Source organism: Pleurodeles waltl, chromosome 9 (assembly GCF_031143425.1).
Source record: "Pleurodeles waltl isolate 20211129_DDA chromosome 9, aPleWal1.hap1.20221129, whole genome shotgun sequence".
NCBI classification, from domain to species: Eukaryota; Metazoa; Chordata; class Amphibia; order Caudata; family Salamandridae; genus Pleurodeles; species Pleurodeles waltl.
Window position 1 is genome coordinate 620,619,982 of NC_090448.1, and position 26,841 is coordinate 620,646,822.

A 26,841-nucleotide genomic window follows, 5' to 3' on the forward strand; every position below is an offset into this window, starting at 1 on the left:
GGGAACCATTATATCCTAGTGGTAGTGGATCATGCCACTAGGTACCCTGAAGCAATTCCCCTTAGGTTCACTACTGCCCCTGCAGTAGCTAGAGCACTCATAGGTATTTTTACCTGAGTGGGATTTCCTAAGGAGGTGGTGTCTGACAGGGGCACCGACTTCATGTCAGCATACCTGAAAAACATATGTGGAATGAGTGTGGGGTGACTTACAAAATCACCACACCATACCATCCACAAACCAATGGTCTTGTAGAAAAATTTTACAAGACATTGAAAGGCATGATCATGGGGCTCCCTGAAAAGCTCAAAAGGAGATGGGATGTCGTATTGCCATATCTGCTTTTCGCCTACAGAGAGGTGCCGCAGAAGGGAGTAGGGTTTTCCCCCTTCGAACCTCTGTTTGGCCATCCTGTCAGGGGACCACTAGTTCTTGTAAAATAAGGCTGGGAGAGACCTCTTCATGAGCCTAAGCAAGATATAGTGGAGTATGTACTAGGCCTACGTTCCAGGATGGCAGAGTACACGGAAAAGGCAAATAAGAACCTTGAGGCCAGCCAACAACTCAAGAAGATGTGGTATGACCAAAAGGCTGCTATGGTTGAATTTCAGCCATGGCAGAAAGTCTGGGTTCTGGAGCCTGTGGCTCCCAGGGCACTTCAGGACGGATGGAGTGGCCCTTACCCAGTGCTAGAGAGAAAGAGTCAGGTCACCTACCTGGTAGACCTAGGCACTAGCAGGACCACCAAAAGGGTGATCCATGTGAACCGCCTCAAACTCTTTCATGACAGGGCAGGTGTGAATCTGTTGATGGTGACAGATGAGGACCAGGAAGCTGAGAGTGAATCTCTCCCTGATCTCCTCTCCACTGACCCTAAAGATGGCTCAGTAGATGGAGTGATCTATTCAGACACCCTCTCTGGCCAACAGCAAGCTGACTGTAGGAAAGTCCTACAACAGTTTGCTGAGCTCTTTTCCCTAACCCCTGGTCAGACACACCTGTGTACCCATGATGTAGACACAGGAGACAGCATGCCTGTCAAAAACTAAATTTTCAGACAGTCTGACCAAGTTAAGGAAAGCATCAAAGTGGAAGTCCACAAATGCTATCAGGGACTAACACAAGGCCCTAGCAGGACTTTTAAAAATTTAGAAAAATAGCTCAAATTTCATAAATCAGTTTCTAATGACAACTTTTAGAATTTTAGTCGTGTGATCAGGTATTGGCTGAGTAGTCCAGCAAATGCAAAGTCTTGTACCCCATCGCTGATCCACCAATGTAGGAAGTTGGCTCTGTATGTACTATTTCAAAGTAAGAAATAGCATGCACAGAGTCCAAGGGTTCCCCTTAGACGTAAGATAGTGGCAAAAAGAGATAATTCTAATGCTCTATTTTGTTGTAGTGTGGTCAAGCAGTAGGCTTATCAGAGGGTAGTGTTAAGCATTTGTTGTACACACACAGGCAATAAATGAGGAACACACACTCAAAGACAATTCCAGGCCAATAGGTTTTTATATAGAAAAATATATTTTATTAGTTTATTTTAAGAACCACAGGTTCAAGATTTACAAACAATACTTTAAATGAAAGGTATTTCCCTCAGGTATCTTATGAACTTTGAATTATCACAATAGCATGTACGGTTTTGGAAACAATGGCAATAAGCCATATTAAAAATGGACACTGCAAAAATTTGCAGTTCCTGGGGGAGGTAAGTATTTGTTAGTTTCACAGGTAAGTAAAGCACTTATAGGGTTCAAAGTTGGGTCCAAGGTAGCCCACCGTTGGGGGTTCAAGGCAACCCCAAAGTTACCACACCAGCAGCTCAAGGCTGGTGAGGTGCAGAGGTCAAAGTGGTGCCCAAAACACATAGGCTTCAATGGAAATAGGGGTGCCCCGGTTCCAGTCTGCCAGCAGGTAAGTACCTGCGACTTCGGAGGGCAGACCAGGGGGTTTTTGTAGGGCACCAGGGGGGACACAAGCAGGCACAGAAAGTACACCCTCAGCGGCACAGGGGCGGCCGGGTGCAGAGTGCAAACAGGCATTGGGTTTCCAATAGGATTCAATGGGGAGACCCGGGGGTCTCTTCAGCGATGCAGGAAGGCAAGGGGGGGGGCTCCTCAGATAGCCATCACATGGGCTACGAAGAGGGCTACCTGGGGGTCGCTCCTGCACTGGAGTTCGGTTCCTTCAAGTCCTAGGGGCTGCGGGTGCAGTGTGTTTTCCAGTCGTCGGGTTCCTTGAAGCAGGCAGTCACGGTCAGGGGGAGCCTACGGATTCCCTCTGCAGGCGTCGCTGTGGGGCTCAGGGGGGTCAACTCTGGCTACTCACGGGCTCGCAGTCGCCGGGGAGTCCTCCCTGTAGAGTTACTTTTCCGCAGGTCGAGCCGGGGTGTCGGGTGCAGAGTGGTAAGTCTCACGCTTCCGGCGGGAAACATGTGGTCTTTAAAGGTTGCTTCTTTGTTGCAAAGTTGCGGTTTCTGGTGAACAAGGCCGCTGTCCTTGGGATCTTCTTGGTCCTTTTAGACGCAGGGTAGTCCTTAGGTTTCAGAGGTTGCTGGACCCTGGGGGACGCGTCGCTGTTGCAGTTTTTCTTGAAGTGGGGAGGCAAGCCGGTAGGGCTGGGGCCAAAGCAGTGGGGGTCTCCGTTGTCTCTGCAGGGCTTCAGGTCAGCAGTACTTCTTCATCTTCAGGTTGCAGGAATCTATCTTCCTAGGTTCTGGGGCCCCCTAAATACTCAATTTAGGGGTGTGTTTAGATCCGGGGAGATATTAGCAAATGGCTACCAGCCCTGAGGGTGGCTACACCCTCTTTGTGCCTCCTCCCAGTGGGGAGGGGGTCACATCCCTAATCCTATTGGGGGAATCCTCCATCTTCAAGATGGAGGATTTCTATAAGCCAGAGTCACCTCAGCTCAGAACACCTTAGGGGCTGTCCTGACTGGGGAGTGACTCCTCCTTGTTTTTCTCATTATCTCCTAAAGCCTTGCTGCCAAAAGTGGGGGCAGTGGCCGGAGGGGAAGGGCATCTCCACCAGCTGGGATGCCCTGTGGCGCTGTAACAAAGGGGGTGAGCCTTTGAGGCTCACCACCAGGTGTTACAGTTCCTGCAGGGGGAGGTGAGAAGCACCTCCACCCAGTACAGGTTTTGTTCCTGGCCACAGAGTGACAAAGGCACTCTCCCCCATGTGGCCAGCAACATGTCTGGTGTGTGGCAGGCTGGCAAAATTAGTTAGCCCACACTGGACGTCGGGTATGTTTTCAGGGGGCATCTCTAAGATGCCCTCTGGGTGTATTTTTACAGTAAAGTGCACACTGGCATCAGTGTGCATTTATTGTGCTGAAAAGTTTGATACCAAACTTCCCAGTTTTCAGTGTAGCCATTATGGTGCTGTGGAGTTCGTGTATGACAGACTCCCAGACCATATACTCTTATGGCTACCCTGCACTTACAATGTCTAAGGTTTTGCTTATACACTGTAGGGGCATAGTGCTCATGCACTTATGCCCTTAACTATGGTATAGTGCACCCTGCCTAAGGGCTGTAAGCCCTACTAGAGGGGTGACTTATCTATGCCATAGGCAGTGTGAGGTTGGCATGGCACCCTGAGGGGAGTGCCATGTCGACTTAGCCATCTTGTCCCCACCAGCACACACAAGCTGGCAAGCAGTGTGTCTGTGCTGAGTGAGATGTCTCCAGGGTGGCATAAGATATGCTGCAGCCCTTAGAGACCTTCCCTGGCATCAAGGCCCTTAGGGGCTTACCTGGATGCCAGGGTGTGCCAATTGTGGAAACAAAGGTACAGGTTAGGGAAAGAAAACTGGTGCTGGGGCCTGGTTAGCAGTTCTCAGCACACTTTCAAATCATAACTTGGCATCAGCAAAGGCAAAAAGTCAGGGGGTAACCATGCCAAGGAGGCATTTCCTTACACAACCCCCTCCCCCCCCAAACGAAAGAGGATGAGACTAACCTTTCCCAAGAGAGTCTTCATGTTCTTAGTGGAAGAACCTGGAAAGGCCAACTGCATTGGCATGGGCAGTCCCAGGTCTGTGTTCCACTATAAAGTCCATTCCCTGTAGGGAGATGGACCACCTCAACAGTTTTGGATTTTCACCTTTCATTTGCACTAGCCATCTGAGAGGTCTGTGGTCAGTCTGAACTACAAAGTGAGTACCAAAGAGGTATGGTCTCAGCTTCTTCAGGGACCAAACCACAGCAAAGGCCTCCCTCTCAATGGCACTCCAACGCTGCTCCCTGGGGAGTAACCTCCTGCTAATGAAAGCAACAGGCTGGTCAAGGCCATAATCATTTGTTTGGGACAAAACTGCCCCTATCCCATGTTCAGAGGCATCAGTAAGCACAATGAACTGCTTAGAGTAATCTGGAGCTTTGAGAACTGGTACTGTGCGCATTGATTGTTTCAGGGTGTCGAAGGCCTGTTGGCATTCTACAGTCCAGTTTACCTTCTTGGGCATTTTCTTGGAGGTAAGTTCTGTGAGGGCTGTCACTATAGATCCATATAAAACAAATGTGCACACTGTTCCTGAAGGAAATTAGAAGAGGGCGAAAGAGAAAAAGAAGGGGGAAAAAAAGAGAGAGAGACTGTGAAGCCAGCGTTGTAGGAGTACCCTCAAGCATCACAGTCGGATGCTAGGCATCATCATCGGGTTTAACTCCTCGTCAGACGGCACTGCAATATCTGACGGGCCCCCACCAGAGGTGGTGGCTCTTCTACCGGGGGAGGACTCTGCGGCTCAAATTCAATCCGCAGATCGTACTGACAGAGGAGAGAGAAAGAAAATCTAAAATTAGCTCTGAACACCTAGTGATTTAATTTAATCCTTGAAAAAAAGGGTCGGGCCAATATTAAAAACAGATAGGAGTATCCAGGGAATAATGTCACTTTTACTCCTAAAGAACGGAAGTGAGGGAAGAGTTATCTCTCATTACCATAGGTCAACATGTTTCGCGCCTATTCGGTCAAGAATTGATCCACTGGCGCTTCTTCAGGACCATTAAATTGTAACTTCTCCTTCATCTATCTGATATTAAATAAAAACAGACATATAGAGGCCGTAAATGCTGAAAGGTCACTTACAGTCATCGGACCATTCGTCACAGTCAGTCTTTTAGGAAGTCGCCCTGCATGAAGATAAAGTGCAAGTAAAAAACAAAATGCACTACATAGACATTCACTGGTGTCATAATGGTGGAAAGTGGTGATAGACATCAGGTGTATGTGAAGACAGAGACACATGTCATGAAAGGCTTACCATCCCATGTGAGGACAAGGCTTCATAGGGACACGTGAGCCTCATAAACCATGTGAGTTCACTGGATAAAAATTGTAAAAAAACATTATTATACATAAATAGACAGTGACTAGAACAGTTGCGGAGTCGTGTGCAACATCAAAATCAAAGCATTCTATTGTTATCATGACATAGGGTCTACTCAGTTGTCAAGTATCTTATTGGTACACATAGTATGTCACATGGAAAACTATTCAATCTGACAAAGTCGACAGAGTACTTGTTAGTAACTTTATATAGAGCAGTAAGTCAGAAAACGACAAAAACAAAGAACATGTAGATTAACAAGCAAGGAGGTGTCTGTTCGTGCTCCATAGCTAATAGTGGGTGCTGCTAAGCACATATTCACATAATCAAACAAGCCATTTAGCCAACATGATTATAAGAGTATAACCCTGCCAGGAGCTTCCCAGCCTGGTAAACAATGAAAAGGTTGGAGGAAAAGTCATAACAGCAGGCTCGATGTACACGCTAAAAAAGGGTCCAAAGTGACCACTTACTTCAGTCACCGTGTTGGTCAGCTTCTCGCCTACCCCGAGGACGTGTCCCTGGAAAGACAGGCGCCGTCCACTCGGAGGCGTTTAAATAGCGTCCCTGGAGGCAATTAGCCTCAATTAACTCGCGTCGTATCTGGTCGAACGACAGCGTATACATTTGTTTTACATGTATACACAGGGAGTAAGCACACTGGACCTAGTATAAAACTCCCAGTCCTCCCTTTGTAGTGAACTATAGATCCATATCCCTTCACAAACCTCCTGTAGTACCCAGTCAAGCCAAGGAATGCCCTGAATTGAGTCTGGGTTTTTGGAGCTGCCCAGTCCAGAATAGTCTGGATCTTGGGCTGGAGTGGCTGAACTTGGCCTCCACCTACAAGGTGTCCCAAGTAAACCACAGTTCCCTGCCCTATCTGACATTTGGATGCCTTGATAGAGAGGCCTGCTGCTTGCAGGGCCTTCAAAACCTTCTTCAGGTGGACCAGGTGATCCTGCCAGCTGGAGCTAAAGACAGCAATATCGTCAAGATAAGCTGCACTAAAGGACTCCAAGCCAGCGAGGACTTTATTCACCAACCTTTGGAAGGTGGCAGGGGCATTCTTTAAACCGAAGGGCATCACAGTGAACTGATAGTGCCCATCAGGTGTAGAGAATGCTGTCTTTTCTTTTGCTCCTGGTGCCATTTTGATTTGTCAGTACCCTGCTGTCAAGTCAAAGGTAATTAAGTATTTGTCAGCACCTAGTTTGTCAATCAATTCATCTGCCCTTGGAATATGGATGGGCATCTGTCTTGGTGACAGAATTACGTCCTCTGTAGTCCACACAAAACCTCATCTCTCTCTTACCATCTTTGGTGTGAGGTTTGGGGACTAAGACCACTGGGCTTGCCCAGGGTCTGTGAGAGTGCTCAATGACTACAAATTCCAGCATCTTGTGGACTTCCACTTTGATGCTTTCCTTAACTTGGTCAGACTGTCTGAAAATGTTGTTCTTGATAGGCATGCTGTCTCCTGTGTTCACATCATGGGTACAGAGGTGTGTCTGAACAGGGGTTAGGGTAAAGAGCTCAGCAAACTGTTGTAAGAGTTTCCCACAGTCAGCTTGCTGTTAGCCAGAGAGGGTGTCTGATTAGATCACTCCATCAACTGAGCCATCTTTAGGGTCTGTGGAGAGGAGATCAGGGAGAGGTTCACTCTCAGCTTCCCGATCCTCATCTGTTACCATCAACAGATTCACATCTGCCCTGTCATGGAAGAGTTTGAGGCGGTTCACATGGATCACCCTTTTGGGGGTCCTGCTAGTGCCTAGGTCTACCAGGTAGGTGACCTGACTCTTCTTCTCTAGCACTGGGTAAGGGCCACTCCATCTGTCCTGAAGTGCCCTGGGAGCCACAGGTTCCAGAACCCAGACTTTCTGCCCTGGCTGAAACTCAACCATAGCAGCCTTTTGGTCATACCACATCTTCTGGAGTTGTTGGCTGGCCTCAAGGTTTTTACTTGCCTGTTCCATATACTCTGCCACCCTTGAACGTAGGCCTAGTACATAGTCCACTATATCTTCTTTAGGCGCATGAAGAGGTCTCTGCCAGCCTTCTTTTACAAGAGTTAGTGGTCCCCTGACAGGATGGCCAAACAGAAGTTCCAAGGGGGAAAACCCTACTCCCTTCTGAGGCACCTCTCTGTAGGCGAAAAGCAGACATGGCAAGAGGACATCCCATCTCCTTTTGAGTTTTTCAGGGAGCCCCATGATCATGCCTTTAAATGTCTTGTTAAATCTTTCTACAAGACCATTGGTTTGTGGATGGTATGGTGTGGTGAATATGTAAGTCACCCCACACTCATTCCACATATGTTTCAGGTATGCTGACATGAAGTTGGTACCTCTGTCAGACACCACCTCCTTAGGAAATCCCACTCTGGTAAAAATACCAATGAGTGCTTTGACTACTGCAGGGGCAGTAGTCGACCTAAGGGGAATTGCTTCAGGGTATCTAGTAGCATGATCCACTACTACTAGTATGTATTGGTTCCCTGAGGCTGTGAGAGGTTCAAGTGGACTCACTATGTCCACACCCACTCTTTCAAAGGGGACCCCCACCACTGGAAGTGGAATGAGGGGGGCCTTTGGGTGTCCACCTGTCTTACCACTGGCTTGACAGGTGGCACAGGAGACACAAAACTACTTGACCTTCTGGGACATGTTGGGCCAATAGAAGTGGTTGACTAATCTCTCCCACATCTTGGTCTGTCCCAAATGCCCAGCAAGAGGAATATCATAAGGTCAGAATGAACTCCCTAAACTGCTGAGGCACTACCACTCCCCTAGTGGCACCAGGTTTGGGATCTCTTGCCTCAGTGTAAAGGAGTCCTTCTTCCCAATAGACTAGGGGGGTGATTCCAAGATTGGCTGGCGGCGGGCGCCGCCAGCCAAACGGGAACCGCCAGAATACCGCTGCGCGGTCAAAAGACCGCCGCGGTTATTCTGAGTTTCCCGCTGGGCGGGCGGGCGACCGCCAGAAGGCCGCCCGCCCGCCCAGCGGGAAACCCCTTCCCACGAGGATGCTGGCTCCGAATGGAGCCAGCGGAGTGGGAAGGGTGCGACGGGTGCAGTTGCACCCATCGCGATTTACAGTGTCTGCTATGCAGACACTGAAAATCTTAGTGGGGCCCTGTCGGCATGGGCACTGCAGGGGCCCCCAGGGGCCCCACGACACCCGTTACCGCCAGCCAGGTTCTGGCGGTCAAAACCGCCTGAACCAGGCTGGCGGTAAGGGGGTCGGAATCCCATGGCGGCGCTGCCTGCAGCGCCGCCATGGATGATTCCTCAGGACACCGCCGGTTTTCCGTTTCTGACCGCGGCTGTACCGCCGTGTTCAGAATGCCCTGGGATGCACCGCCAGCCTGTTGGCGGTGCATCCGCGGTCCCCTACCCTGGCGGTCTCGGACCGCCAGGGTAGGAATGACCCCCTATGTGTTCCTGTTATTTTTCCTTTGGACTCTTCAGCAGCTTGCTGCCTAAGGCCTTCAAGAGAGGGACAGGTTTCTTGCCCCTTACACAACCGTTCCCTTGAGGGTCCCCCTGGGCCTAGGAGCTCAACCTGATCAGGTTCTAACTCCATGGGCTCATTTCCCTCAGAGGGCAGAACTTCTTCCTGGGAAGAGAGGTTCTCTTTCTCTTGTTGTGTTGAAGCTGGTTCCCCAGTCTTCTTTCTTTTTCTCTTGGAGGGTTGGGCCCTTTTTCCAGGCTCCAACACCACTTTTTCACCCTGAGCTTTGCACTGTGCCCTTGTCTTGACACACACCAGTTCAGGGATACCCAGCATGGCTGCATGGGTTTTGAGTTCTACCTCAGCCCATGCAGAGGACTCCAGGTCATTTCCAAGCAAACAGTCTACAGGGATATTTGAGGAGACCACCACCTGTTTCAGGCCATTGACCCCTCCCCACTCTAAAGTTACCATAGTAATGGGATGTACTTTAGTCTGATTTTCAGCGTTGGTGACTGGATAAGTTTGTCCAGCCAGGTATTGACCAGGGAAAACAAGTTTCTCTGTCACCATGGTGACACTGGCACCTGTATCCCTCAGGCCTTCTACACTTGTCCCATTAATTAAGAGTTGCTGCCTGTATTTTTGCATATTAGGGGGGCAGGCAGTCAGTGTGGCTAAATCCACCCCACCCTCAGAGACTAATATACCTTCAGTGTGATCCCTGATTTGATCTGGGCGTACCGTTGATCTCACTTGGAGACTGGCCCTTCCACTGTGAGCTGGAGTAGAGTTAGAAGTGGAACCTTTCTTGGGACAGGCCTTGTCTCCAGTTTGGTGTCCTTGCTGATTACAGCCACGACACCAGCCCTTTTTGGGATCAAAGGTTTTACCCTTGTACCCAAAATTGGATTGTGAAGAGGCTCTGGACCCTCCCTCCTGAGCATGTTTTTTGGGCCCTGTAGAAGACTCTACTTTTTTCCTTGGATGTCTCAACACTCTTCCCCTGGGGAGAATTTGTGACCCCTTTCTTTTGGTCACCCCCTGTGGAAGTCTTGGTCACCCTAGTCTTGACCCAATGGTCCACCTTCTTTCCCAATTCTTGGGCAGAAATTGGTCCTAGGTCTACCAGATGCTGATGCAGTTTATCATTGAAACAATTACTTAACAGGTGTTCTTTCACAAATAAAGTGTACAGCCCATCATAATCATTTACACCACTGCCTTGAATCCAACCATCCAGTGTTTTTACTGAGTAGTCAACAAAATCACCCCAGGTCTGGCTCGAGGATTTTTGAGCCCCCCTAAACCTAATTCTATACTCCTCAGTGGAGAATCCAAAGCCCTCAATCAGGGTAGCCTTCATGAGATCATAGGATTCTGCATCTTTTCCAGAGAGTGTGAGGAGTCTATCCCTACACTTTCCAGTGAACATTTCCCAAAGGAGAGCACCCCAGTGAGATCTCTTTACTTTTCTGGTTCCACAAGCCCTCTCAAAAGCTGTGAACTATTTGGTGATGTCATCACCATCTTCATATTTAGTTACAATCCCTTTGGGGATTTTCAACATTTCAGGAGAATCTCTGACCCTATTTATGTTGCTGCCACCATTGATGGGACCTAGGCCCATCTCTTGTCTTTCCCTTTCTATGGCTAGGATCTGCCTTTCTAAAGCCAATCTTTTGACCATCCTGGCTAACTGGAGGTCATCTTCATTGAGGCTGCCCTCAATGCTTCCAGAGTTGCTGGACTCTCCTGTGAGAGAAGCAGCATCTCTGACTATCACTTGTGGAGACAGGGTTTGAGGGACCCTGTTCTCCCTAACTAGGAGTGGGGGTGGGAAATCCTCCACGTCACTAGCTTCCCCCTCTGGGAAGGTATCCTCAGAGGGGTTGTTCTTAGCAAACTCTACCAAAAGCTCCTGGAGCTGTACTTTGGTAGGGTTTGAACCAGTTTTAATCTTTTTGATTTTGCAGAGAGACCTTAACTCTGACATCCTAAGATGCAGGTAAGGGGTAAGGTTGAGTTCCACCACAATCTCTTCTGCAGCAGACATTATGTTTTTAAAAGTTGGAATACTTTTTAAGAATCTAAAACTATCTCTAGAACTTAATTCAAACTTTCACAAAACGTTTAAACTCTAAAAGAAATGCTAACAGGGACTAACACAAGGCCCTAGCAGGACTATTAAAAATTTAGAAAAATAGCTCCAATTTTCAAAAATCAGTTTCTAATGACAATTTTTGGAATTTAGTCGTGTGATCAGGTATTGGCTGAGTAGTCCAGCAAATGCAAAGTCTTGTACCCCACCGCTGATCCACCAATGTAGGAAGTTGGCTCTGTATGTACTATTTCAAAGTAAGAAACAGTATGCACAGAGTCCAAGGGTTCCCCTTAGAGGTAAGATAGTGGCAGAAAGAGATCATTCTAATGCTCTATTTTGTGGTAGTGTAGTCGAGCAGTAGGCTTATCAGAGGGTAGTGTTAAGCATTTGTTGTACACACACAAGCAATAAATGAGGAACACACACTCAAAGACAATTCCAGGTCAATAGGTTTTTATATAGAAAAATATATTTTCTTAGTTTATTTTAAGAACCACAGGTTCAAGATTTACAAACAATACTTTAAATGAAAGGTATTTCACTTAGGAACTTTAGGAACTTTGAATTAGCAAAATAGCATATACAGTCTTCACACACATGGCAATAAGCTATTTTAAAACTAGACACCGCAATTTTCAACTGTTCCTGGGGGAGGTAAGTGTTTGTTAGTTTTGCAGGTAAGTGAACCACCTACAGGGCTCAAAGTTGAGTCCAAGGTAGCCCACCATTGGGGGTTCAGGGCAACCCCAAAGTTATCACACCAGCAGCTCAGGGCCGGTCAGGTGCAGAGGTCAAAGTTGTGCCCAAAAGTAATAGGCTTCATTGGCGAAGGGGGTGCCCCGGTTCCAGCCTGCCAGCAGGTAAGTACCTGAATCTTCGGAGAGCAGACCAGGGGGTTTTTGTAGGGCATTGGGGGGGGACACAAGTCAGCACAAAAAGTACACCCTCAACGGCACGGGCGGTCAGGTGCAGTGTGCAAACAGGCGTAGGGTTTGCAATGGAGTTCAAAGGGAGACCTAGGGGTCTTTTTAGCGATGCAGGCAGGCAAGGGGGGGGCTCCTCGGGGTAGCCACCACCTGGGCAAGGTAGAGGGCCACCTGGGGGGTCGCTCCTGCACTGGAGGTTGGATCCTTCAGGTCCTGGGGGCTGCGGGTGCAGTGTCCTTACCAGGCGTTCCGGTTCTTGGAAGCAGGCAGTCGTGGTCAGGGGGAGCCTCTGGATTCCCTCTGCAGGTGTCGCTGTGGGGGATCAGGGGGGTCAACTCAGGCTACTCACTGGCTCGCAGTCGCTGGGAAGTCCTCCCTGTAGTGTTGGTTCTCCACAAGTCGAGCCGGGGGCTTCGGGTGCAGAGTGCAAAGTCTCACGCTTTCGGCGGGAAACATGTGTTCTTTAAAAGTTGCTTCTTTGTTGTATAGATGTTTTTTCTTTGGAGCAGAGCCGTTGTCCTCTGGAGTTCTTGGTCCTTATAGATGCAAGGTAGTCCTGAGGCTTCAGAAGTCGCTGGACCCTGTGGAACGCGTTGCTTTTGCAGTTTTTCTTGAAGTGGGGAGATTGGCCGGTAGGGCTGGGGCCAATGCAGTTGATGTCTCCGTCTTCTCTGCAGGATTTTCAGCTCAGCAGTCCTTCTTCATCTTAGGTTTCAGGAATCTAGTTACCTAGGTTCTGGGAGCCCCTAAATACTCGATTTAGGGGTGTGTTTAGGTCTGGACAGTTAGTAGCCAATGGCTACTAGCCCTGAGGGTGGCTACACCCTCTTTGTGCCTCCTCCCGGTGGGGAGGGGGTCACATCCCTAATCCTATTGGGGGGAATCCTCCATCTGCAAGATGGAAGATTTCTAAAAGTCAGAGTCACCTCAGTTCAGGACACCTTAGGGGCTGTCCTGACTCTGGAGTGACTACTCCTTGTTTTTCTCATTATCTCCTCCGGCCTTGCCGCCAAAAGTGGGGCCGTGGTCGGAGGGGGCGGGCATCCCCAATAGCTGGGATGCCATGTGGCGCTGTAACAAAGGGGGTGAGAGTTGACCCCCCTTAGCTCCCCCAGCGATGCCTGCAGAGGGAATCTAGAGGCTCCCCCTGACCGCGACTGCCTGCTTCTAAGAACCCGACGCCTGGGAAACACACTGCACCCGCAACCCCCAGGACCTGAAGGATCCGACCTGCAGTGCAGGAGCGACCGCAAGGTGGCCCTCTCCCTTGCCCAGGTGGTGGCTACCCCGAGGAGGCCCTCCCTCTTTGCCTGCCTGCTTCGCTGAAGAGACCCCTGGTCTCCCATTGAAACCTACGCAAACCTGATGCGTGTTTGCACTCTGCACCCAGCCCCCCCTGTGCCACTGAGGGTGTACTTTTTGTGCTGACTTGTGTCCCCCCCGGTGCCCTACAAAACGCCCCTGGTCTGCCCTCCGAAGTAGCGGGTACTTACCTGCAGGCAGACTGGAACTGGGACACCCCCTTCTCCATTGATGCCTATGCGTTTTGTGCTCCACTTTGACCTCTGCACCTGACCAGCCCTGAGCTGCTGGTGTAGTAACTTTGGGGTTGCCCTGAACCCCTACCGGTGGGCTACCTTGGACCCAACTTTGAACCCTGTAAGTGCTTTACTTACCTGAAAACTAACAAATATTTACCTCCCCCAGGAACTGTTGAATGTTGCACTGTGTCCAATTTTAAAATAGCTTATTGCCATTTTTGCCAAAACTGTACATGCTATTGTGATGATTCAAAGTTCCTAAGATACCTGAGTGAAATACCTTTCATTTGAAGTATTGTTTGTAAATCTTGAACCTGTGGTTCTTAAAATAAACTAAGAAAATATATTTTTCTATAGAAAAACCTATTGGCCTGGAATTGTCTTTGAGTGTGTGTTCCTCATTTATTGCCTGTGTGTGTACAACAAATGCTTAACACTACCCTCTGACAAGCCTACTGCTCGACCACACTACCACAAAATAGAGCATTAGAATTCTTTTTTTTGCCACTATCTTACCTCTAAGGGGAACCCTTGGACTCTGTGCATGCTATTTCTTACTTTGAAATAGTACATACAGAGCCAACTTCCTACATTGGTGGATCAGCGGTGGGGTACAAGACTTTGCATTTGCTGGACTACTCAACCAATACCTGATCACACAACTAAATTCCAAAAATTGCCATTAGAAACTGATTTTTGAAATTTTAGCTATTTTTCTATATTTTTAATAGTCCTGCTAGGGCCTTTGGTTAGTCCCTATTAGCATGTCTTTTAGAGTTCAAGCTTTTTGTAAGAGTTTGAATTAAGTTCTAGAGATAGTTTTAGATTCTTAAAAAGTATTCCAACTTTTAGAAACAAAGGGCCTCATTCTGACCCTGGCGGACGGCGGAGGCCGTCCGCCAGGGTACCGCCGCTGAATGACCGCACCGCGGTCAAAAGACCGCGGCGGCAATTCAGACATTTCCTCTGGGCCGGCGGGCGCTCTCCAAAAGAGCGCCCGCCGGCCCAGAGGAAATGCCCCTGCAACGAGGACGCCGGCTCAGAACTGAGCCGGCGTAGTTGCAGGGGTGTGACGGGTGCAGTTGCACCCGTAGCGTATTTCAGTGTCTGCTTAGCAGACACTGAAATACTTTTCGGGGCCCTCTTACGGGGGCCCCTGCCGTGCCCATGCCATGGGCACGGCAGGGGCCCCCAGGGGCCCCGCGGCACCCCCTACCGCCATCCTGTTCCTGGCGGGCGAACCGCCAGGAACAGGATGGCGGTAGGGGGTGTCAGAATCCCCCATGGCGGCGCAGCAAGCTGCGCCGCCATGGGGGATTCTAAGGGCAGCGGTAAACCGGCGGGAGACCGCCGGTTTGCCTCTTCTGACCGCGGCCGAACCGCCGCGGTCAGAATGCCCTGCGGGGCACCGCCGGCCTCTCGGCGGTGCTCCCGCCGACCCTGGCCCGCCGGGGTCAGAATGACCCCCAAAATGTCTACTACAGAAGAGATAGTGATGGAACTCAACCTCACCCCTTACCTGCATCTTAGGATGTCAGAGTTAAGGTCTCCCTGCAAAATCAAAAAGATAAAGACTGGTTCAAACCCTACCAAAGTACAGCTCCAGGAGCTCTTGGCAGAGTTTGCTAAAAACAACCCCTCTGATGATGCCCTCACAGAGGGGGACACTAGTGACTTGGTGGAACTCCCACCTCCAGTCCTAGATAGGGAGACCAGGGATTCTCCAACCCTGACTCCACAAGTGATAGTCAGAGATGCTCCTTATCTCACAGGAGAGTCCAGCAACTCTGGAAGCATTGAGTGCAGTCTCAATGAAGATGACCTCCTGCTAGCCAGGATGGCCAAAAGATTGGCTTTGGACAGACAGATCCTAGCCATAGAAAGGGAAAGACAAGAGATGGGCTTAGGTCCCATCAATGGTGGCAGCAATTATAATAGTGTCAGAGATTCTCCTGACATGCTAAAAATCCCCAAAGGGATTGTAACTAAATATGAAGACGGTGATGACATCACCAAATGGTTCACAGCTTTTGAGAGGGCTTGTGCAACCAGAAAAGTAAACAGATCTCACTAGGGTGCTCTCCTTTGGGAAATGTTCACTGGAAAGTGTAGGAATAGACTCCTCACACTCTCTGGAAAAGATGCAGAATCCTATTACCTCATGAAGGCTAACATGATTGAGGGCTGAGGAGAACTGAGGAGTACAGGATTAGGTTTAGGGGGGCTCAAAAATACTCGAGCCAGATCTGGGTTGATTTTGTTGACTTCTCAGTCAAAACACTGGATGGTTGGATTAATGGCAGTGGTGTAAATGATTATGATGGGCTGTACAATCTGTTTATGAAAGAACACCTTTTAAGTAATTGTTTCTTTGATAAACTGCATCAGCATCTAGTAGACCTAGGTCCAATTTCTCCCCAAGAATTGGGAAAGAAGGCGGACCATTGGGTCAAGACTAGGGTGACCAAGACTTCCACAGGGAGTGACCAAAGGAAAGGGGTCACAAAGACTCCCCAGAGGAAGAGTGTTGAGACATCCAAGGGTAAAAGTAAAGAGTCTTCTACAGGGTCCCAAAAATCTGCTCAGGAGGGAGGGTCCAAAGCCTCTTCACAATCCAATTTTGGGTACAAGGGTAAAGACTTTGATCCCAAAAAGGCCTGGTGTTGTAGCTGTAATCAGCAGACACCAAACTGGACACAAGGCCTGTCCCAAGAAAGGTTCCACTTCTACTACTACTCCAGTTAGCACTGGAATAGCCAGTCTCCAGGTGGGATCAACAGTGTGCCCAGAGCAAATTCAGGGTTCACACTGAAGCTACATTAGTTTCTGAGGGTGGGGTGGACTTAGCCACACTGGCTGCCTGGCCGCCTACTATGCAAAAATATAGGCAGCAGCTCTTATTTAATGGGACTAGTGTAGAAGGCCTGAGGGATACAGGTGCCAGTGTAACCATGGTGACAGAGAAACTGGTTTCCCCTGGTCAATACCTGGCTGGACAAACTTATCCAGTCACCAACGCTGACAATCAGACTAAAGTACATCCCATGGCTATGGTAACTTTAGAGTGGGGAGGGGTCAATGGCCTGAAACAGGTGGTGGTCTCCTCAAATATCCCTGTAGACTGTTTGCTTGGAAAAAACCTGGAGTCCTCAGCATAGGCTGAGGTAGAACTCAAAACCCATGCAGCCATGCTGGGTATCCCTGAACTGGTGTGTGTCAAGACAAGGGCACAGCGCAAAGCTCAGGGTGAAAAAGTGGTGTTGGAGCCTGAAATAATGGCCCAACCCTCCAAGAGGAAAGGAAAGAAGACTGGGGAACCAGCTTCAACACAACTAAAGAAAGGGAACCTCTCTTTCCAGGAAGAAGTTCTGCCCTCTGAGAGAACTGAGCCCATGGAGTTGGAACCTTATCAGGTTCAACTTTTAGGCCCAGGGGGACCCACAAGGGAACAGCTGTGTAAGGGGCAAGAAACATGTCCCTCTTTTGAAGGCCTTAGGCAGCAAGCTGCTGAAGAGACCAAAGGAAAAATCACTGGAACAAATAGAGTCTATTGGGAAGATGGACTCCTCTACACTGAGGCAAGAGATCCCAAACCTGGTGCCACTAGGAGAGTGGTAGTGCCTCAGGGGTTTAGGAAGTTCATTCTGACCTTAGCTCATAATATTCCACTTACACGGAATTTGTGACAGACCAAGACTTGGGAGAGGTTAGTCAACCATTTCTATTGGCCCAACATGTCCCAGAAAGTAAAGGAGTTTTGTGTCTCGTGTGCCACCTGTCAAGCCAGTGGTAAGACAGTTGGACACCCAAAGGCCCCCCTCATTCCACTTACAGTGGTAGGGGTCCCCTTTGAAAGAGTGGGTGTGGACATACTGGTTCCACTTGAACCTCCCACAGCCTCTGGGAACCAGTATATCCTAGTGGTAGTGGATCATGCCACTAGGTACCCTGAAGCAATTCCCATTAGGTCCACTACTGCCCCTGCAGTAGCTAAAGCACTCATTGGTATCTTTACCAGAGTGGGATTTCCTAAGGAGGTGGTGTCTGACAGGGGTATCAACTTTATGTCAGCATACCTGAAGCATATGTGGAATGAGTGTGGGGTGACTTACAAATTCATCACACCATACCTTCCATAAACCAATGGTCTTGTAGAAAGATTTAACATGACATTGAAACATGATCATGGGGCTCCCTGAAAAGCTCAAAAGGAGATGGGATGTCCTCTTGCCATGTCTGCTTTTCTCATAGAGAGGTGCCTCAGAAGGGAGTAGGGTTTCCCCCTTTGAACTTCTGTTTGGCCATCCTGTCAGGGGACCACTAGCTCTTGTAAAAGAAGGCTGGGAGAGACCTCTTCATGAGCCTAAACAAGATATAGTGGACTATGTACTAGACCGACGTTCCAGGATGGCAGAGTATATGGAAAATGCAAATAAAAACCTTGAGGCCAGCCAACAGCTCCAGAAGATGTGGTATGACCAAAAGGCTGCTATGGTTGAATTTCAGCCAGGGCAGACAGTCTGGGTTCTAGAGCTTGTGGCTCCCAGGGCACTTCAGGACAGATGGAGTGGCCCTTACCCACTGCTAGAGGGAAAGAGTCAGGTCACCTACCTGGCAGTCCTGGGCACTAGCAGGACCCCCAAAAGGGTGATCCATGTGAACCGCCTCAAACTCTTTCATGACAGGACAGATGTGAACCTCTTGATGGTGACAGATGAGGACCAGGAAGCTGAGAGTGAACCTCTCCCTGATCTCCTCTCCACAGACCCTAAAGATGGCTCAGTTGATGGAGTGATCTATTCAGACACCCTCTCTGGCCAACAGCAATCTGACTGTAGGAAAGTCCTACAACAGTTTGCTGAGCTCTTTTCCTTAACCCCTAGTTAGGCACACCTGTGGACCCATGATGTGGACACAGGAGACAGCATGACTGTCAAAAACTAAATATTCAGACAGTCTGACCAAGTAAAGGAAAGCATCAAAGTGGAAGTCCACAAGATGCTGGAATTGGGAGTCATTGAGCACTCTGACAGCCCCTGGGCTAGCCCAGTGGTCTTAGTCCCCAAACCTCACACCAAAGATGGAAAGAGAGGGATGAGGTTTTGTGTGGACTACAGAGGACTTAATTCTGTCACCAAGACAGATGCCCATCCCATTCCAAGGGCAGATGAATTAATTGACAAACTAGGTGCTGCCAGATTCTTAAGTACCTTTGACTTGACAGCAGGGTACTGGCAAATCAAAATGGCACCAGGAACAAAAGAAAAGACAGCATTCTCTACACCTGATGGGCATTATGAGTTTACGGTTATGCCCTTTGGCTTAAAGAATGCCCCTGCCACCTTCCAAAGGTTGGTGAATCAAGTCCTTGCTGGCTTGGAGTCCTTTATTGCAGCTTATCTTGACGATATTGCAGTCTTTAGCTCCAGCTGGCAGAATCACCTGGTCCACCTGAAGAAGGTTTTGAAGGCCCTGCAAGCAGCAGGCCTCTCTATCAAGGCATCCAATTGTCAGATAGGGCAGGGAACTGTGGTTTACTTGGGACACCTTGTACGTGAAGGCCAAGTTAAGCCACTCCAACCCAAGATCCAGACTATTCTGGACTGGGTAGCTCCAAAAACCCAGACTCAAGTCAGGGCATTCCTTGGCTTGACTGGGTACTGCAGGAGGTTTGTGAAGGGATATGGATCAATAATGACACCCCTCACCAAACTTACCTCCAAGAAAATGCCTAAGAAGGTAAACTGGACTATAGAATGCCAACAGGCCTTTGACACCCTGAAACAAGCTATGTGCACAGCACCAGTTCTAAAAGTTCCAGATTACTCCAAGCAGTTCATTGTGCAGAGAGATGCCTCTGAACATGGGATAGGGGCAGTTTTGTCCCAAACAAATGATGATGGCCTTGACCAGCCTGTTGCTTTCATTAGCAGGAGGTTAAACCCCAGGGAACAGCGTTGGAGTGCCATTGAGAGGGAGGCCTTTGCTGTGGTTTGGTCCCTGAAGAAGCTGAGACTATACCTCTTTGGTACTCACTTTGTAGTTCACACTGACCACAGACCTCTCAGATGGCTAATGCAAATAAAAGATGAAAATCCAAAACTGTTGAGGTGGTCCATCTCCCTACAGGGAATGGACTTTATAGTGGAACACAGACCTGGGACTGCCCATGCAAATGCAGATGGCCTTTCCAGGTTCTTCCACTTAGAAAATGAAGAATCTCTTGGGAAAGGTTAGTCTCATCCTCTTTCGTTTGGATGGGGGGGGGGTTGTGTAAGGAAATGCCTCCTTGGCATGGTTACCCCCTGACTTTTTGCCTTTGCTGATGCCAAGTTATGATTTGAAAGTGTGCTGAGGCCTGCTGACCAGGCCCCAGTACCAGTGTTCTTTCCATAACCTGTACCTTTGTCTCCACAATTGGCACACCCTTGCATCCTGATGCCAGGAAAGGTCCCTAAGGGCTGCAGCATGTCTTATGCCACCCTGGAGACCACTCACTCAGCACAGACACACTGCGTGCCAGCTTGGGTGTGCTGGTGGGGAGAAAATGACTAAGTCACATGGCACTCCCCTCAGGGTGCCATGCCAACCTCACACTGCCTATGGTATAGACAAGTCACCCCTCAAGCAGGCCTTACAGTCGTAAGGCAGGGTGCACTATACCACAGGCGAGGGCATAGGTGCATGAGCACTATGCCCCTACAGTGTCTAAGCAAAATCTTAGACATTGTGAGTGCAGGGTAGCCATAAGAGTATATCGTCTGGGAGTCTGTCATACACGAACTCCACAGCACCATAATGGCTACACTGAAAAATGGGAAGTTTGGTATCAAACTTCTCAGCACAATAAATGCACACTGATGCCAGTGTACATTTTATTGTGAAATACACCCAGAGGGCATCTTAGAGATGTCACCTGAAAAAACACATCTGACTTCCAGTGTGGGTTGACTAGTTTTGCCAGCCTGCCACACACCAGACATGTTGCTGGCCACATGGGGAGAGTGCCTTTGTCACTCTGTGGCTACTAACAAAGCCTGTACTGGGTGGAGGTGCTTCTCACCTCCCCCTGCAGGAACTGTAACGCCTGGCGGTGAGCCTCAAAGGCTCACCCCCTTTGTTACAGCACCACAGGGCATCCCAGCTAGTGAAGATGCCCGTCCCTTCCGGCCACGGCCCCACTTTTGGCGGCAAGGCCGGAGGAGATAATGAGAAAAAACAAGGAGGAGTCACTGGCCAGTCAGGACAGCCTCTAAAGTGTCCTGAGCTGAGGTGACCGACTTTTATAAATCCTCCATCTTGCAGATGGAGTATTCCCCCAATAGGATTAGCGATGTGCCCCCCTCCCCTCAGGGAGAAGGCACAAAGAGGGTGTAGCCACCCTCAGGGCTAGTAGCCATTGGCTACTAACCCTCCAGACCTAAACACACCCCTAAATTGAGTATTTAGCTGCACCCAGAACCTAGGAAGATAGATTCCTGCAACCTGAAGACGAAGAAGGACTGTTGACCTGAAGCCCTGCAGAGAAGACGGAGACACCAACTGCTTTGGAGCCAGCCCTACTGGCCTGTCTCCCCACTTAAAGAAAAACTGCAACAGCGACACGTCCCCTGGGTCCAGCGACCTCTGAAGCCTCAGAGGACTACCCTGCATCTAAAAGGACCAAGAACTCCAGAGGACAGCGGCCCAGTTCCAAAAAGACTGCAACTTTGCAACAAAGAAGCAACTTTTAAAGCCCACACGTTTCCTGCCGGAAGCGTGAGACTTTCCACTCTACACCAGACACCCCCGGCTCGACCTGCAGAGAACAAACACTACAAGGAGGACTCCCCGGTGACTGTGACCCTGTGAGTAGCCAGAGTTGACCCCCCTGACCACCCCAGCGATGCCTGCAGAGGGAATCCAGAGGCTCCCCCTGACTGCGACTGCCTGCTTCTATGAACCCGACACCTGGGAAACACACTGCACCCGCAGCCCCCAGGACCTGAAGGATCCGACCTCCAGTGCAGGAGCGACCCCCAGGTGGCCCTCTCCCTTGCCCAGGTGGTGGCTACCCCGAGGAGCCCCCCCCCTTTGCCTGCATCGCTGAAAAGACCCCTGGGTCTCCCATTGAAACCTATTGCAAACCCAACGCCTGTTTGCACTCTGCACCCGGCCGCTCCTGTGCCGCTGAGAGTGTACTTTTTGTGCTGAGTTGTGTCCCCCCCGGTGCCATACAAACCCCCCTGGTCTTCCCTCCTTAGTAGCAGGTACTTACCTGCTGGCAGACTGGAACCGGGGCACCTCCATCTCCATTGAAGCCTATGCGTTTTGGGTACCACTTTGACCTCTGCACCTGACCAGCCCTGAGCTGCTGGTGTGGTAACTTTGGGGTTGCCCTGAACCCCTACCGGTGGGCTACCTTGGACCCAACTTTGAACCCTGTAAGTGCTTTACTTACCTGAAAAACTAACAAATACTTACCTCCCCCAGGAACTGTTGAATTGTGCAGTATCCAATTTTAAAATAGCTTATTGCCATTTTTGCCAAAACTGTACATGCTATTGTGATGATTCAAAGTTCCTAAGATACCTGAGTGAAATACCTTTCATTTAAAATATTGTTTGTAAATTTTGAACCTGTGGTTCTTAAAATAAACTAAGAAAATATATTTTTCTATATAAAAACCTATTGGCCTGGAATTGTCTTTGAGTGTGTATTCCTCATTTATTGCCTGTGTGTGTACAACAAATGCTTAACACTACCCTCTCATAAGCCTACTGCTCGATCACACTACCACAAAATAGACCATTAGAATTATCTCTTTTTGCCACTATCTTACCTCTAAGGGGAACCCTTGGACTCTGTGCATGCTATTTCTTACTTTGAAATAGTACATACAGAGGCAACTTCCTACAATGAGATTCCTACCAGTCGGGAAGAGTCGAGATGAGATGAGTTGAGATGAGATTCCTACTTGTCGAGATGAGTCAAGATGAGATGAGATTCCTACCTGTCCAGCAGAATCGAGATGAGATGAGTCGAGATGAGATGAGTCGAGATGAGGTGAGAGTCCTACCTGTCGAGTATAGTCGAGGTGAGATGAGTCGAGACGAGCTGAGATAAGATTCCTACCTCTCCAGTAGAAGAATCAAGATGAGATGAGACTCGATGAGATGAGATTCCTACCTGTCGAGTAGAGCCGAGATGAGTCCAGATGAGATGAGATCAGTCGAGATCAGATGAGTCGAGATGAGATGAGATTCCTACATGTCCAGTAGAGTCGAGATGAGTTGAGATGAGATTCCTACCTGTCGAGTAGTCGAGATGAGTTGAGTCGAGATGAGTTGAGTCGAGTCGAGTTGAGTCGAGATGAGATTTGTAGGAAGTTGGCTCTGTATGTACTATTTCAAAGTGAGAAATAGCATGCACAGAGTCCAAGGGTTCCCCTTAGAGTCAAGATAGTGGCAAAAAGAGATAATTCTAATGCACTATTTTGTAGTAGGGTGGTCGAGCCGTAGGCTTATCAGAGGGTAATGTTAAGCATTTGTTGTACACACACAGGCAATAAATAGGGAACACACACTCAAAGACAATTCCTTGCCAATAGGTTTTTATATAGAAAAATATATTTTCTTAGATTATTTTAAGAACCACAGGTTCAAGATTTACAATCAATACTTTAAATGAAAGGTATTTCACTCAGGTATCAGGGGAACTTTGAATCAGCAAAATAGCATGTATAGTTTTCACAAAAATGGCGATAAGCTATTTTAAAACTAGACAGTGCAAATTTTCAACAGTTCCTGGGGGAGCTAAGTATTTGTTAATTTTGCTGGTAAGTAAACCACCTAGAGGGCTCAAAGTTGGGTCCAAGGTAGCCCACCGTTAGGGGTTCAGGGCAACCCAAAAGTTACCACACAAGCAGCTCAGGGCCGGTCAGGTGCAGAGGTCAAAGAGGTGCCCAAAACGCATAGGCTTCAATGGAGAAGGGGGTGCCCCGGTTCCAGTCTGCCAGCAGGTAAGTACCTGCTACTTTGGAGGGCAGACCAGGGGGGTTTTGTGTGTTGCACCGGGGGGGGGACACAAGTCAGCACAAAAAGTACACCCTCAGCGGCACGGGGGCGGCCGGGTGCAGCGTGCAAACAGGTGTCGGGTTTGCACTGGAGTTCAATGGGAGACCCAGGGGTCTCTTCAACAAAGCAGGCAGGCAAGGGGGGGGGGCTCCTTGGAGCAGCCATCACCTGGACAAGGGAGAGGGCCACCTGGGGGTCGCTTCTGCACTGGAGGGGGCTCAGGGGTTCAAATCTGGCTACTCACAGGGTCGCAGTTGCCCGGGAGTCCTCCCTGTAGTGTTGTTTCTCCGCAGGTCGAGCCGGGGGTGTCGGGTGCAGAGTGGAAAGTCTCACGCTTCCGGCGGGAAACGTAGAGTCCTTTTAAAGTTGTTGCTTTGTTGCAAGTTGTAGTTTCTTTGGAACAGGGCCGCTGTCCTCGGGAGTTCCTGGTCCTTTTAGATGCAGTGTAGTCCTCTGAGGCATCAGAGGTCGCTGGACCCTGGGGGACGCGTCGTTGTTGCAGTTTTTCTTGAAGTGGGGAGACAGGCTGGTAGGGCTGGGGCCGAAGCAGTTGGTGTTGCCGTCTTCTCTGCAGGGCAGCAGTCCTTCTTCGTCTTAGGTTGCAGGAATCTATCTTACTAGGTTCTGGAGGCCCCTAAATACTCAATTTAGGGGTGTGTTTAGATCTGAGGGGTTGTAGCCAATGGCTACTAGCCCTGATGGTGGCTATACCCTCTTTGTGCCTCCTCCATGAGGGGAGGGAGGCACATCCCTAATCCTATTGGGGGAATCCTCCATCTGCAAGATGGAGGATTTCTAAAAGTCAGAGTCATCTCAGCTCAGGACACCTTAGGGGTTGTCCTGACTGGCCAGTGACTCCTCCTTGTTTTTCTCATGTTCTCCTCCGGCCTTGCTGCCAAAAGTGGGGCCGTGGCCGGAGGGGGCGGGAATCTCCACTAGCTGGAATGTCCTGTGGCGCTGTAATAAAGGGGTGAGCCTTTGAGGCTCACCGCCAGGTGTTACAGTTCCTGCTGGGGGAGGTGAGAAACACCTCCACCCAATACAGGCTTTGTTACTAGCCACAGAGTGACAAAGGCACTCTCCCCATGAGGCCAGCAACATGTCTGGTGTGTGACAGGCTGGCAAAACTAGTCAGCCCATCCTGGAAGTCGGGTATTTTTTCAGGGCGCATCTCTAAGACGCCCTCTGGGTGTATTTCGCAATAAAAAGTACACTGGCATCAGTGTGTATTTATTGCGCTGAGAAGTTTGATACCAAACTTCCCAGTTTTCAGTGTAGCCATTATGGTGCTGTGGAGTTCATGTATTGGAGACTCCCAGACCATATACTCTTATGGCTACTCTGCACTTACAATGTTTTGCTTAGACACTGTAGGAGCATAGTGCTCATGCACCTATGCCCTCACATGTGGCATAGTGCACCCTGCCTTAGGGCTGTAAGGCCAGCTAGAGGGGTGACTTAGCTATGCCATAGGCAGTGTGAGGCTGGCATGGCACCCTGAGGGGAGTGCCATGTCGACTTAGTCATTTTGTCCCCACCAGCACACACAAGCTGGCAAGCAGCGTGTCTGTGCTGAGTGAGGGGTCCCCAGGGTGGCATAAGATATGCTGCAGCCTTTAGAGATCTTCCCTGGCATCAGGGCCCTTGGTACCAGGGGTACCAGTTACAAGGGGCTTACCTGGATGCCAGGGTGTGCCAATTGTGGAAACAAAGGTACAGGTTAGGGAAAGAAAACTGGTGCTGGGGCCTGGTTAGCAGGCCTCAGCACACTTTCAAATCATAACTTGGCATCAGCAAAGGCAAAAAGTCAGGGGGTAACCATGCCAAGGAGGCATTTCCTTACACAACCCCCCCCCAACCAAACGAAATAGGATGAGACTAACTTTTCCCAAGAGAGTCTTCATTTTCTAAGTGGAAGAACCTGGAAAGGCCATCTGCATTGGCATGGGCAGTCCCAGGTCTGTGTTCCACTATAAAGTCCATTCCCTGTAGGGAGATGGACCACCTCAACAGTTTTGGATTTTCACCTTTCATTTGCATTAGCCATCTGAGAGGTCTGTGGTCAGTCTGAACTACAAAGTGAGTACCAAAGAGGTATGGTCTCAGCTTCTTCAGGGACCAAACCACAGCAAAGGCCTCCCTTTCAATGGCACTCCAACGCTGCTCCCTGGGGAGTAACCTCCTGCTAATGAAAGCAACAGGCTGGTCAAGGTGATCATCATTTGTTTGGGACAAAACTGCCCCTATCCCATGTTCAGAGGCATCAGTCTGCACAATGAACTGCTTGGAGTAATCTGGAGCTTTTAGAACTGGTACTGTGCGCATTGCTTGTTTCAGGGTGTCGAAGGCCTGTTGGCATTCTACCATCCAGTTTACCTTCTTGGGCATTTTCTTGGAGGTAAGTTCTGTGAGGGCTGTCACTATAGATCCATATCCCTTCACAAATCTCCTGTAGTACCCAGTCAAGCCAAGGAATGCCCTGAATTGAGTCTGGGTTTTTGGAGCTACCCAGTCCAGAATAGTCTAGATCTTGGGCTGGAGTGGCTGAACTTGGCCTCCACCTACAAGGTGTCCCAAGTAAACCACAGTTCCCTGCCCTATCTGACATTTGGATGCCTTGATAGAGAGGCCTGCTGCTTGCAGGGCCTTCAAACCCTTCTTCAGGTGGACCAAGTGATCCTGCCAGCTGGAGCTAAAGACTGCAATATCGTCAAGATAAGCTGCACTAAAGGACTCCAAGCCAGAAAGGACTTGATTCACCAACCTTTGGAAGGTGGCAGGGGCATTCTTTAAACCAAAGGGCATCACAGTGAACTGATAGTGCCCATCAGGTGTGGAGAATGCTGTCTTTTCTTTTGCTCCTGGAGCCATTTTGATTTGCCAGTATCCTGCTGTCAAGTTAAAGGTAATTAAGTATTTGGCAGCACCTAGTTTGTCAATCAATTTATCTGCCCTTGGAATGGGCATCTGTCTTGGTGACAGAATTAAGTCCTCTGTAGTCCACACAGAACCTCATCTCTCTCTTTCCATCTTTGGTGTGAGGTTTGGGGACTAAGACTACTGGGCAAGCCCAGGGGCTGTCAGAGTACTCAATGACTCCCAATTCCAGCATCTTGTGGACTTCCACCTTGATGCTTTCCTTAACTTGGTCAGACTGTCTGAAAATGTTGTTTTTGACAGGCATGCTGTCTCCTGTGTCCACATCATGGGTACACAGGTGTGTCTGACCAGGGGTTAGGGAAAGGAGCTCAGCAAACTGTTGCAGGACCTTTCTACAGTAAGATTGCTGTTGGCCAGAGAGGGTGTCTGAATAGGTCACTCCATCAACTGAGCCATCTTTAGGGTCTGTGGAGAGGAGATCAGGGAGAGGCTCACTCTCAGCTTCCCGGTCCTCATCTGTTACCATCAACAGATTCACATCT